Source organism: Diabrotica virgifera, chromosome 9 (genome assembly GCF_917563875.1).
Source record: "Diabrotica virgifera virgifera chromosome 9, PGI_DIABVI_V3a".
Taxonomy (NCBI): domain Eukaryota; kingdom Metazoa; phylum Arthropoda; class Insecta; order Coleoptera; family Chrysomelidae; genus Diabrotica; species Diabrotica virgifera.
Genome location: NC_065451.1, coordinates 70,876,873 through 70,891,019, shown reverse-complemented (window position 1 = coordinate 70,891,019; position 14,147 = coordinate 70,876,873).

Genomic DNA, 14,147 nt, shown 5'->3' with positions numbered 1-14,147 from the left:
GAGTACCCATCGGAACGAGAGGTAGGCCGAGTCGAGAGAAAAGAATCTCCTTGAGCAAAGAGTGTCCCGGTGGCTGATTGAAGTGGTCCGAAAAAGGTAGAACACAGCATCACGAGAAAAGCAGGAACGTGAGCGATACGAGGTAGTTTTCAAAGGAGAACATTACTGGAGGCCAGGACGAGTTTTTCATCGCAACCAAGGGTAGGAGGAAACGGGTTTTTGTGTGAGGACATTCGCAGTTCACCAGATAAAGGTCAGTCTCATTTGTCAAGACATGAATGTATGGGTTTTTAGACATGAATATCAGAAGATTTTCATCAAACTTAAATCAATTTGTTGCTAATAAATCCTAATAGTTTCATTATTAATAAAAGTTTTAAATTGGAAACCAAAAGGAAATAAGATTCCCATTTTTAAATGTTTGTATTAAATAAATATAAGATCTAACAAATATTAAGCAGTAATTGCCATTTATATAAAATAAACAAAATTTTGATTTATAATTGTAACCCATATGTGTGTATTATTTTATTTTTTTCCTATCCCGATTAGGAACCACTGAGAAATACTTAGAGGTCACGAAAGTAAGTAAGTAATTTTATAATTCGCCCTGAGATTGAAAACATATTGATATGTGATCTGGTTGATAAATTAGATTATCACTAATGCATTAATTAAATTAAATTACATATAAGAATATCATCACATATAAATAAATAAGATCAACAACAATATATATTAATAGAGTGTCCTACATATATTAGTGAAAGACAAAAACACTCAATACCTATCAGTATAAAAACAGTCTTAGGACCAAACTGTAAGCTTACACACTTGTTTAATTATTTGAAAGACATTAATGTTTTAAACAAACTGTAACCACTGTTAACATTTCGTAAACCCCATTCTTAATTTGTGAATTATGATATTGTTACCTAAATGTGAACTTATTCAATAAGCAAAATGCTATTAGAATTTAAGTAATCATGTATCAATGATAGTACAGCTAATAACCCAATGTGATTTATGCTGTTTTTAATAAAGTAAAAAAAATCGTCTATTATCTCTAAATCTCAACATGTTAATAAATGTTTTATATTGCTTTTCTGTAAAACAATATAATCTATCAACTCAAAGGGATCACCTGTTATTCATCATACACTTCAGTAAACCTTATTATGCATCAAACTCGCTGATATCATTTCTGATAACCAAACATTAATCTCTTCGGTTAAGCTCTCTACCATGGCTATAGTACTACCATTACAGAAAAAACCAAATACTTCATTACCAATTTGGATTTGGGAACAACATGGCACAATCGAACAGGTTTAAGGGTAGTCAGAACCGCAAGAGATGCAATCGAGAACAAGAAATATTGTACAGCAGCCTTTCTTGATGTCTCCCATGCCTTCGATAAGGTATGACAAAAAGGTCTAATATCAAAGCTTAAAAGACAACTGCCTCATCCAATCTGAATGCTGCTACAATCATACCTCACCGGCAGATCGTACTAAATTAAAATAAGCGGAGGCCCTACCTACTCTGTATCCCATCCACTCTGGCGTACCCCAAGGAAGTGTAGATCGTACAACAATTGCAATATATGCTGATGATAATGTACTAATTAGTCCGTTCTTTAACGGTAAAATATTGCAAAACCTCTAAATTTTAAAGAACCGCTTGGATTGACATGAAATTTGGCATACACATAGCTAACAAGTCAAAGAAAAAAGTGATATCGTGCCGATATGTGCTTTTGCTCTGGGGGTGGTTTTCACCCCTCTTGGGGGTGAAAAAATATTCGTCCAAAGAAAGTCAGGAAATAGATAAACTGGCTAATTTTAAGTTACTTTTGTTCTATAGAGCTTTTTCACTAAGTCAATACTTTTCGAGTTATTTGGCAGTGAATATGTTCATTTTTTCAACAAAATAACCACGCTTTTAGACGGTTTCTCGCAAATAACTCAAATAGTAGGTACTTTGTCGAAAAAATATTCTTATCAAAAATATAGCCTGTAAAAATTTTTTAAAAATGGTGTAGGTATATATCACGTCTCTACACCTAGTAGAAGCAGAGTTATAGCTAATGAAAAATAGGTTCATATTCGTCAAATTCCAAATGGAATATTTTAATGTGAAATAACCAAAAATGAAGCACATTTCGGAGAAAACTCATTACAACTTATTTAAAGTGTTTAAAAAAAGCTTCATTTTTGTTTTATAAAAAAAATTCTAGCATCAAAATAAACAAGTTACGCTCAAAATAAAGTTAGTCCCTTTTGGTTTTGGTAAAAAAATCGAGAAAATCACCCCCTAATTATTATCTTAAATGAACTTAATCGTTACGACTTCACAAGTTTCTTGACTCGTGTATATATTGTTTATATGATCTTTAAGTTTCATTGGTTCAAAGTCCTTATTATTGAAAGGGCTGTGGTTAAAAGGGGTTGAACGAGTCACTGATCACGAATGTATGCAAATTTAGAAACACCAAATCTTAATCAATTTTTGTCTAACAGAAAAACAAAAAATACATGATATTCAGAAAAGCAAATCTGACTTATTTTGTTTTTCGAGATTTTTGGTACCTCTAACAATTTTTAAGTTATTTTGAAAAAAAGCATATTTTTCAAAATTTAAATTTTTAAAAATTTTACTTTGAAACCAAATTTTTTCAAAAATAAGCACTTTGAGTCGATGAAACTTACAGGTCATATAAACACAATATAAGAGAAATAATTTATGGAGCGGTAACGATTAATTTAATTTAAGTTGCTAATTAGGGGGTGGTCTTCTCGATTTTTTTTGCAAAAACAAAAGGGACCAACTTTATTTTGAGCGTAACTTGCTTTAATTTAATGCTAGAATCTTTTTGTAAAAACAGAAATAAAGTTTTTTAAACACTTTAAAAAATTTAAAATAGGCTTTCCCCAAAAATTGCTTAAATTTTTGGATATTTCACGTCGAAATATTCTATTTGAAATTTGGTGAATATGAATATATTTTTCATTGGCTATAACTCTGGTTCTGCGAGATCCAGAGACCTACCGCGGTCCCCATTTTTTTACTTTTTTATAGGCTATATTTTTACTAAGAACTTTTTTTTCGACAAAATACTTACTTTTTGAGTTATTTGCGAAAAACCGTCTAAAAATGTGGTTATTTTGTTGAAAAATGAACATATTCACTTGAAAATAACTCGAAAAGTGTTGACTTGGCGAAAAAGCTCTATAGAAGAAAAGTTACTTAAAATTAGTCAGTTTACCCATTTCCGGACTTAGTTTGGATATATATTTTTTCATCCCCAAGAGGGAGTGAATGTCACTCCCAGGGCAAAAGCACACATCGGCACAATATCACTTTTTTTCTTTGATATGTAAGCTATACGTATGCCAAATTTCATGTAAATCCAAGCGGTTCTTTAGAAATTAGAGCAAAATCCGTGAAAGAATGGACTAAATGGCCTGCCACGAAAATCCGGACCCTAGCTTCTCAGACACTACCTAGTAACCTACACTACAAGTAACCTAAATAGACTTGAAATACGGTTTAAACTGTGGATAGTTAAAGGTAATAAGCTGCTCGTCAAAAGTTAGGGATATAGAAAATTCTGCTGAATTTTTATAGTAGATTTTTCGTGAAGAGGTTAACGGATCCCGCTAATTTTTTTTTATTATTTTAGACTTTTTTTTAGTATTTACACAGTTATGCAAAGGTTTAGTCAAATTTTTTTTGCACTTATACCGGGTGGAAGAAAAGAAATGTTTTTCTTATGTTAAGTTTGAGATGCCCTGTAGGGAGGACGAGTCACAAATGGGAGTATATATTAAAATCGTATTGTAATCTTATATTTTGTGAACATTTTGTTTTTTGAATGTCCCTGATATCTTTAGAAATAAAAAAAATATAAGGTTTTATAATTTAACATGTGTTTTAACCGAAACAAAAATTTGAGACATCTTGTAGGGAGAAAAAGGCACAAAGGTGAGTATACCTCGATATTTTGTTGTAGTCTCATATTTTTTGAATATTTTATTTTTTTAATTTCTCTGATATCTTTAATAACAAAGAAACTAGTCGATATTACTCTTGAATACGTGTTTTAACTGACGACATGCGTCACATCACACATGTGAAACATAGAAAAACATATTAATGAGTAATACCGTCTAGTTTCTTTGTTATTTAAGATATCAGAGAAACTAAAAAAATAAAATATTCAAAAAATATGAGACTACAACAAAATATCGAGTGTACTCACCTTTTTGCCTTTTTCTCCCTACAAAGTGTCTCAAACTTTTGTTTCGGTTTAAACACATGTTAAATTACAAAACCGTCTATTTTTTTTGTTTCTAAAGATATCAGGGACATTCAAACAACAGCATGTTCACAAAACATAAGACTACAATATTATTCTGATGTTTACTCACATTTATACCTCGTTCTCCCTACAGGGTGTCTCAAACTTAACACTAGAAAAACATATGTTTTTCCACCCGGTATAAGTACATAAAAATAAGTTTGAGTAAACCTTTGCACAACTGTGTAAATAATAAATAAAAGGCTAAAATACAAAAACAAGAATGTGTGTGTATTTTGTACGCACGTAAGAAGATATTCTTCTATTATATAATAGGTACTTAATTTAAACGAAGTAAATATACTTAAAAGGTTATTTGTACTTATTTTATTTAAAAATCAAACTAACTTTCTTATCTACCACTTTCAAAAAAGAAGAATATCTTCAAAAATTATATAATAATATACTTACAATCATAAAATCTATAAAAAAAATAATAACTTGCTTGGGGCTTGAACCCACTTCACGTCCACCACGCCGTACGAAAGTTGACGCCATTTCAAACTGCACCAAACTCTCGTATACGTCATGTGGGAATATACACAAACTAAACGTTTACACCATAAATTTATATGAATTTAATAAAATTATTAGTTTGATTTTTGTCGAAATAAAATACAACAAAATATAGAGTAAGAAAACAATATATGAGATGAAGATTTGTAGAAAGTTTGTTCGTAATAAGATTATGTAAATTAAAGCATTGCCTACTAATAGGTAACTACATTATTTTGTTTACATTTTCAAGATAGATAGGTATTGAAACTATTAGGTATTTCCAACTGAAACATTTAGAATTACGTACCTGCGGCTTTTCAAAACTATTTAAAAGGTCACTATAATTATAAATTTGATTTTATTTCTGTCCACACATCAATAAAAACTAATATTATACAATATTTTTGTTTACCGATAATCTCCATATTGAACAATTATTGACAGATCATTTCAAAATTTCAACACCCAATCAGAGCCCGTATAACCACTAATACCATACTGTCGGTGTGCGCATGCGCGGGGATAAATCAAATTTTACCCTCAATCGATTCGCCGCTAAAGAAGAATATCTTCAAAAAGCGGAATCCGTCTGTTCGCGAAAAAATCAACTATGAAAATCAGCAGAATTTTCTATATCCCTAACTTTTGACGAGCAGTTTAGTTCCAAGACAACAGACATTACGTTTACACTAAGGAACGGGATCAATCAAGTTTTAATCTTTAACAACACGTCACTTGAAATAAAAAGTGACGTAAAATACTTGGAGATTTATGTAGACAACCGCCTAACATGTTAGAAGCATATTTGGAACAAACGACTACAACTCGGAATCGTATATAGAAATATGTACTGGTTCATGGATCAAAAATCACGCCTAAGTCTAGACAATAAACTGCTGATGTACAATTGTATACTGAAACCCATCTGGATGTATGGCATCCAAATCTGGGGGACTACCAGTAAAACAAACGTACTCAAGATACAGTGTTTTCAATTAAAAGTTCTAAGGCAACTGTGACATTCTCCTTGGTATATTTCCAACAATAATATACACAGGGATCTTTAAGTCCAAACGGTCAAAGAAGAAATTATTTATCTGTGCTCCAAGTACTACAGCAGACTACAGGTTCACCCAAACATATTGGTCACCAATCTCCTGACACCCCTACAGAACAGAAGACTAAAAAACAGACACTCCTGAAACTCAACACTAGAAACTATTACTATTATATTAGTTCATAATAATATATGTTATAATAATAGATTACAATCTTTCCTATTACTACTATACTATTCAAATTAATTCAATAAGTTATTAATAACTGTATTAATTCAATTATTTTTGTACTCTTTTAGGTATTCACCACTGGGTGAATACTGACTCTGTCACTTTCTTAATACTCATATGTATTGTTTATTATTTTGTATAAAATAGATCGCAATAAAGTGGATGTCAAAAAATTATGTCATGAAGGAAAAACACAAAGAAATGGATGTCTCGCGTATCGCTCTTATCTCGCTCTTATCCCGCGTATACCAATGACTCCAACTGACTTATCATTCTGCAGATTCTAAGCGTCTACCATTTCCCGTGCCATTGGCTTTTGCCATGACGATAAACAAATCGCAAGTTTTGTGGCAGTTTGTGAAATAAACTTAAAGTGCCCATGTTTCGGGCATGAAAATTAATCGCGCGTTAGAAAACGGCTATCGTTGTAAATTTACGTATGCTTCTTTTCATGAGCATTTTTCAGTGCGTCACAAATGATAGAAGAAAAGGTAAGTCCGTGATAATATACATTTTAGTGACATGACATTTTAGTTAAATCTGACAGTTGTCAAATTTTATTTGCAATTTGTCATAAAAACAAATCAATTGTGTTTATTGCATTTATAAAATGATTTTTTCTTTGATTTGTATAGTCTTTTAAATTGTTCAGATTATATTCGTAGATATATATTATATAATTCGCAAATTATTTTATGTTCGATTATAGCGCCATATATTGACAACTAGAATAAATGTTATAAATGTCACCGACGAAATGTAATCAACGACGTGCGTTTTTTCTGTCACATACAATTTAATGCGTTAGAAAGAAATTTAAAATCTGTGACGCACTGAAAGATCCTCATGAGAAAAAGCATACCGCAAAAAAATATTGCTTATCAGAAAGAATTAAATTAATTTTTTTATAATATGTACATAATATTTTAAGTACTGTTTTGAATTTTTATTTATTGAACTTTGACACATTATTTTTTATTTCTAAGGCGGGACGAAGTTCGCCAGATCAGCTAGTCATAAAAAAAAGAATGTGTGTGTACTTTGTACGTATGTAAGAAGTTATTCTTCTATTATATAATTTAAACAAAGTAAATATACTCACAGGTTATTTGTATTTTATTTAAATATTAAACTAACTTTTTTATCTACGACTTTCAAAAACTTTTTATTAAAACAACCAAAAATTAAAAAAAAAAATGAATCGTCAAGGATTGGAACCCGCAACCTTCCAATCATTGGCCCAACGCTCTACCATCTACGCCACCGAGCTTTTTTAAGTGACACGTAAATTTCGGATATAATTACACAACACGGTGACAAATAGACATATAAAAATGTTATACCTACATACATAATATTTTATTATCTTACTACAGAGAAAGACAAATCCAAAAATTATAATAAATAATACATTTACTAAAAACACTAATATATTCTTTTTTGCACGATTGATCAATTTTGACTGTTTACCGTGACAGATTTTACGTCAATAGGTGACATTTACTAGCAACTCGACGGTAAGTAATCCAACTCGACGGTAATTACTCCAACTCGACGGTAAGTAATTCACTTACCGTCGAGTTAAAAAATCTTTTAATTTTAATTTATTTTTTGAAAGAATAAAGAAAACTAACGAATTATTTATTAGTATTGAAACTTATGGTACAATTTGTTAAATTATTTAATGAAATCTCACTTGTTTGGGCTGTGGTTTCACTTCTAACAGAAACTCCTGCAGAATCGCATACATTAGTAGTATCCAACATTTTTTCTCTTCAAATACGCGATCAAAGTTGAAAACTTGGAAATATCAATGCCATCATAAAGAAAAACGGTGGATTTAATCATTGAATATTCTGCCCAGAGGCTTCCAGGAGCTTTCAACTTCATATGTCTTTGAACGAAATATGCCAATAGAGTCTTTTCTTCGATTCTTAACTTCTGGCCTTCGCACCATTTTTTAAAACTTTGGTAGGTATTTTGATAACGGATTTTGGATTTTTCGGGAATAATTCCGGAACACCCTTCTTCCCAAGCCCGTTCAATTTCTTCAAATTCACTTTCGCTCATATTTTAATTTATAATAATCAAAATTGTACTTAAAATTATTGACAACTAAATAAAAACTCAATTCTCCATTGTTGTTATGCACCCTAGTTACTACCTAACAACCAAAGTATCTACCTTGATAAAATGAATGAAACTAGTCAATATGACGAAAATGTTTAATTTTATCATTTATAATGGTATCAATCGTGCAAAAAACGTTATAAGCATGTCAAACGTTAAGGGTAACCAATCTCAGACAATAATTGGAGTCGTCGCTCCGCTCCTCCTTCAAACAATTGTCTTCGATCGGTATAAAACCCTTACCGTTCTCCATACTTAATATACTATTAATGACTTATTTGCGCTGATACAGATACATACATACCTATCTTGAAACATTAGCAACGAACTATTACTGTCTGTGTGCGCATGCGCGCAGATTTATGAAATTTTACTCTCAATCGCGCCTAAAGAAGAATAACTTCAATAAAAGAATAAAAAAAATAGAGCTTTGATAATAATAATAATAACGTCCATTATCTCAGGTTACACTGCGATTGAAATTTTCGATTAACATTTTAATCAATAATGTTTTAAACTGCTTCCCTGTGAAACAATATAATCTATCAACTCAAAAGGATCACTTGTTATTCATCATACACTTCACTAAACCTTAGCCTCTATCAAACTCGCTGATATCATCTCTAATAACCAAACATTAATCTCTTCGGTTATACTCTCTACCGCAGCTATAGTTCCACAGTCAATAGTTGCATAATGCATCTAACGTCCTCGGGAAATTAATAGTTTGTTTAACGATCCTGTCTTTTGGATACACGCCATATTTTCTATAATCTCACCGAGTCCTCCTGAACTATTAAACGGTTGTAAGTCATTTCGTTTAGCTTTGTAATATTAGGGATTAAAATCACGAAAACTATAACGTAAAAGAGGATAAAAATACGGCTCAAATCGATTTTGGATAATATTTCATTAAATGATAGTCCAAGAGCTGGGAGCGGATTTTGCTCGTGATCAGTAATATGGAAAAACTATACGGCGATATGTTGAATTAGTTGTGTACATGACTTTCCCCAACGGGCTGAAACCAGAGTGGGAGACGAGGGTAGTTATAAGGGGTGAAAGTCGCGGTGTTTATTTTTTTTTGTGACGCTCATGATCAAGATAGTGCACCAAAATTTGGAAATAAGTGGGTCAGGACGTAACTAAGTAAAATCTCCAGGGGCGGAACGCTGCTTGGGGTACAAAGGGGTGGTGGGCAGGGGTGAATATAAAAATATAAGGGGTTTTTTGTGACGTTCGTGACCGAGATAGTGCACCAAAATTTTGTAATAATTAGATAATGACATAACTAAGTAAAATCTTCAGGGACGGAACGCTGCGTGACAGACAAATGTTGTGCTGCGTCACAAAAAAAAATAAAATCTGCGAGCTTGACCCCTTAAAACTACACTCGTCCCCAACTCTGGTTTCCGCCCCTGGAGATTTTGCTTAGTAACGCCATGATCTACTTACTTCCAAATTTTGGGTCACTATCTCGATCACGAACAAAAAACCCCTTATAATTTTTATATTCACCCCTGCCCCCACCCTTTTGACAGTCATGCAGCGTTCCGCCACTGGAAATTTTACTTAGCTACGTCATGACCTATTTATTCCCATATTTTGGTGCACTCTCCCGATGACGAGCGCACAAAAAAAATAAAAAAAAAACCGCGATTTTGACCCCTTATAACTACCCTCGTCCCCCACTCTGGTTTCCGCCCGTTGGGGAAAGTCATATACACAATTAATTCAACATATCCCCGTATAGTTTTCCATATTACTTATCACGAGCAAAATTCGCTTCTATCGCTTCGACTATTATAGTCCAGAGAAATAAGATTTTTCTCGTGACACATCCCCTCCAGGCCGAAACCAAATTTTTTGAGTAGTAGGGATATCTATGTTAATAACCTTTATCTTTCCTGCAGCCGATTTTGATGATATACATAGTTATAAACAAATAAAGATCAAAAAACGGTAAATTCTCGATTTTTTCGTCTATAACCAAAAAGTTAAGTATTTTAAACAAATTTGTGAGTAAGAAACTCATAAATCGTTTAAAAAATTTCAATATGGCGTTCGCTATATATGTCTATCCTTATTGGTTACTTAGAAAATTGCAAAATAAATAATAAATTTTGAGTTTTTATAAATATTCATAACTTATGTAAAAAATAACTTAGAACCTTCTTATTAAACGAATTGCTGAGACTTCTGGTGCTTAAATTATATTTTAAATTTCAAAACAATTGGTCAAATAGTTTAATTTGTTTATCATAAAAATTCATTTTTTTTTGCAACACTATAAGTCAGAAAATTATGAGATTACACTAAGACTTCTAACAGAGTTTATGGAAGAAGAACATTTATACTATTGACTTAATTTTAAAAATTGACAAAAAGTAATTTTAAACAGTGTAAAATTATTTTGCAAGAACAAGTCGATTTTTTGCTTACTTAAAAACAATTAGAATAACTTTTTAACCGTTACCCGTAGAAAAATTATTTTTTCATATTTGGAAAGACTGAATTTTTACACACATTTAAAAAGAAAACAATTGCCCTAGGACAATTATGGACGAAGTTAGCCCTCCCTTTTTTTAACGCATGTTTTTACAAAATAATTTTGCAGTATTTAGAATTATTTTTTGTCACGTTTTTTTAATTAAATTAATAGTATAAATCTTCTTCTTTCATAAGCTATCCAAAGTATTACTGTAACTTCATCATTTTCTGACTTACAGTGTTGCAAATAAATTAATTTGGGATAAACAAATTAAATACCTTTTAAACTATTTGACCAATTTTTTTTTATTTAAATTAAAGTGTCTCGGCAACTAATGGCCATTGGCACTGGTACAAAATTTTACAATATTATTTACATACAATAATTACAGTTTGTTTTTGTACAAGTTACAACTTAATATTACAATTACACTAAATAGTAAAGGTGACAATCTTTTAGGAAACAAATTATGGCACTGTACATGTTTGTAGAACCGAGTAGGTCACTTAAATTGTTTTGAAAGTTGTAGTGGACTCTTTGAACTCTATACTGGCCACATTCCAGTAATATGTGCTGGATTGTTAATGGCTCATCACAATGTTCACAACGAGGACGATTTTCAGAGGACATCAGATATCCATGTGTAAGACGATTGTGACCTATTCTGAGCCTTCTGATAATAGTACTGTCTTTTCTGCTCATTTGGGGCATGGTGATGGAGGTTAACATTTCGTTGGATTGTGCGTAGTTTTGTATTTTGCATGTTCCAGTGTGTTTGCCAGGTGCTTAATACATTGTTCTTGATTTTAGCCTTTAGATCTTGGTGAAGTTGCATGTTTTCTAGATTTTCAAGAAAGCAGGCCTGTTTTGCTGCTTGATCAGAGCTCTCATTTCCATTGATACCAACATGGGATGGTATCCAGATGATGGTTACTGAAATTCCATTTTTTGAATGTTGTTGGCAGATGTTGTGGATGCTCTGTACAATGGGATGTAAGGAGTATATATTTTTGATAGAACCAATCGCAGCGAGAGAATCGGAACATATCGCTAATTATTTCTCGTTAGTGGTTGGCAACTCTAATGCCTTAAGTATTCCGTACAGTTCAGCTGTGTGTATACTGCATCTGGGAGAAAGTCGATATGATGCTACTGTTGTATTTGAGGTGGTAACGGCACAACCGACGGCATGTTCTTCTTTGGAGGCATCTGTGTAAAGAATCTTGTCACAGTACTGTGTATGTATAAGTTCTTGAAATTTCTGTACCAAGAGAGTTCTGGGCGTTTCTTCTTTTTTGTATCGATTTAAGCTGGTAACGACAGTAGGTAGCTTTTTGGTCCACGGAGGAATACGGGACGTAGTAACAGGAGTTGTGAGTGTTAGATCTGTATCTTTTAGCAGAGTTTTTAAAATTTGTGAGAAAGAATGTGATCGAGGTTGAGTATTATCTGGAACAGGGTGTGGGGTATTAATTCGTTTAATGACTGGATTTTTCGGATTAGCAGATACTCTAGAGAAGTAAGATAGTAGTAAGCGTTGACGTCTTATAAAAAGTGGGGGTTCTGAAGATTCGATATAGAGACTTTCAGAAGGACTTGATTTAAATGCTCCAAGGCTAATGCGTAAGGAAGTGTTGTGAATTGTATTCAGGCTTTTAAGCTGAGTATCGGATGCTCGTATGTAGAGAATGCTTCCGTAATCCAACCTAGAGCGGATCAAGGTTCTGCAAATTCTTAATAGGACTTCCTCTTCTGCAACCCATTGATGGTGAGCCAAAGTTTTTAAGATATTGATTCTATTGAGGCAGTTTGTTCTTGTTTTCTGTATCTGATCTCTCCATGTAAGTCTTTTATCGAATATTACTCCTAATAATTTGTGTTTATCAACCACTTGAAGAGGAGATCCATTTAGGTGAAGTATAGGAGGGTGAGTGTGATGTCTTCTAGTGAAGTGTATGACTTTGGATTTTCTAGATGAAATTTGACTCCAAATTTGGCGGACCAGTTTAGAAAATTGTTAAGAGTATTTTGCAGTAAAGAGCATATGCTTCTTATAACTTTACCTTGGCGTAAAGAACGAGGTCATCAGAGTATATAGAGTATTTTACGGGAGGGAGAACGAGAGAGCCTATATCGTTAATGCTAAGAAGGAAAAGTGTGGGGCTCAGAACTGAGCCTTGAGGAACTCCATTTTGTGAGATATACGTTGAAGATGTTTTCCCGTTTGCAACCACTTTGAATGATTGAATTGTTTATAAAGGAGAGAATGTTACCAGTTAAATTGAGTTTCTCAAGCTTTTTGATGATAGCAGCTCTGTTTCTTGTGTCGAAGGCACATTCTATATCTAAGGCAACTGCGAGGACATCCTTCTCGTTTGCTATAGCTTCCGTTATTTCTGATTGTAGTAGTACCAGGTTATCCATCGTACTTCGATTGGGTCTAAATCCTGATTGTTCTACATCTATCAGATTGTGTTCTTCAAGAAACCAAAGCAAACGTTTATTTACCATCTTTTCTAGTAGTTTGCACATTGTGCATGTTAGTGAAATTGGTCTGTAGGCGTTAGGAGCATTAGAGGGTGAGTCATTTTTTCTTATTGGTATGGTAAGCGACTGCCGCCAGAGACTCGGAAAATTTTGGCTGAACCATATCTTATTGAAGAGCGCGAGCAGCTTCGAGAGGGTTGCTGTATGTAGATGTTTGAGAAAAATAGATGGGATCTCATCAGGACCTGCAGACGAGTTTTTCATTGATGATATTGCCAAATTTAGCTGGTCTTCTGTGAAGGCAAGGTTTATTGGATTGGTTTGGATAGGGATAGTTGGCGAGTGGTTTGTGGGGTACGGAACGGAGAGTTCAGACTTAGTTTTGTTTTGGAAGTATTTGGCTAGAGTTTCTGTTATTTGGTTATCATTTGTAATGATGTTATCTCCGTCTGTTATTGCGGGTATTTTTGGATATGTGTTTAGTCCTCTCATTTGTTTGATTTTGGTCCACATTTGGGCGGGAGCGGTATCTGAAGTTATGCTCTTTACAAATTTTTTCCATGATTCTTTTTTGCTTTCCTTCAGAACTCGTTTGGATCTTGCACGCATTTTCTTAAAACAAATAAGGTCTTCAGTGCTACGGGTTTTGCGATATCTATTAAGAGCCTTCTTGTATTCTTTTGTTGCTAGTTTGCAGGAGTCATTCCACCACGGGACAGTCTTTCTTGAGAAATTAATAGTGTATTTGCCTATGCACTGGTCAGATGCAGTTAGGATACAATTTTTAAATTGCTCTACGGCATCGTCGATGTTTTCCCTGAAAATTTCTTGGTTTGAAATATTTGACCAATTGCTTTGAAATTTAGGGTATGATTTAAGCACCAGAATT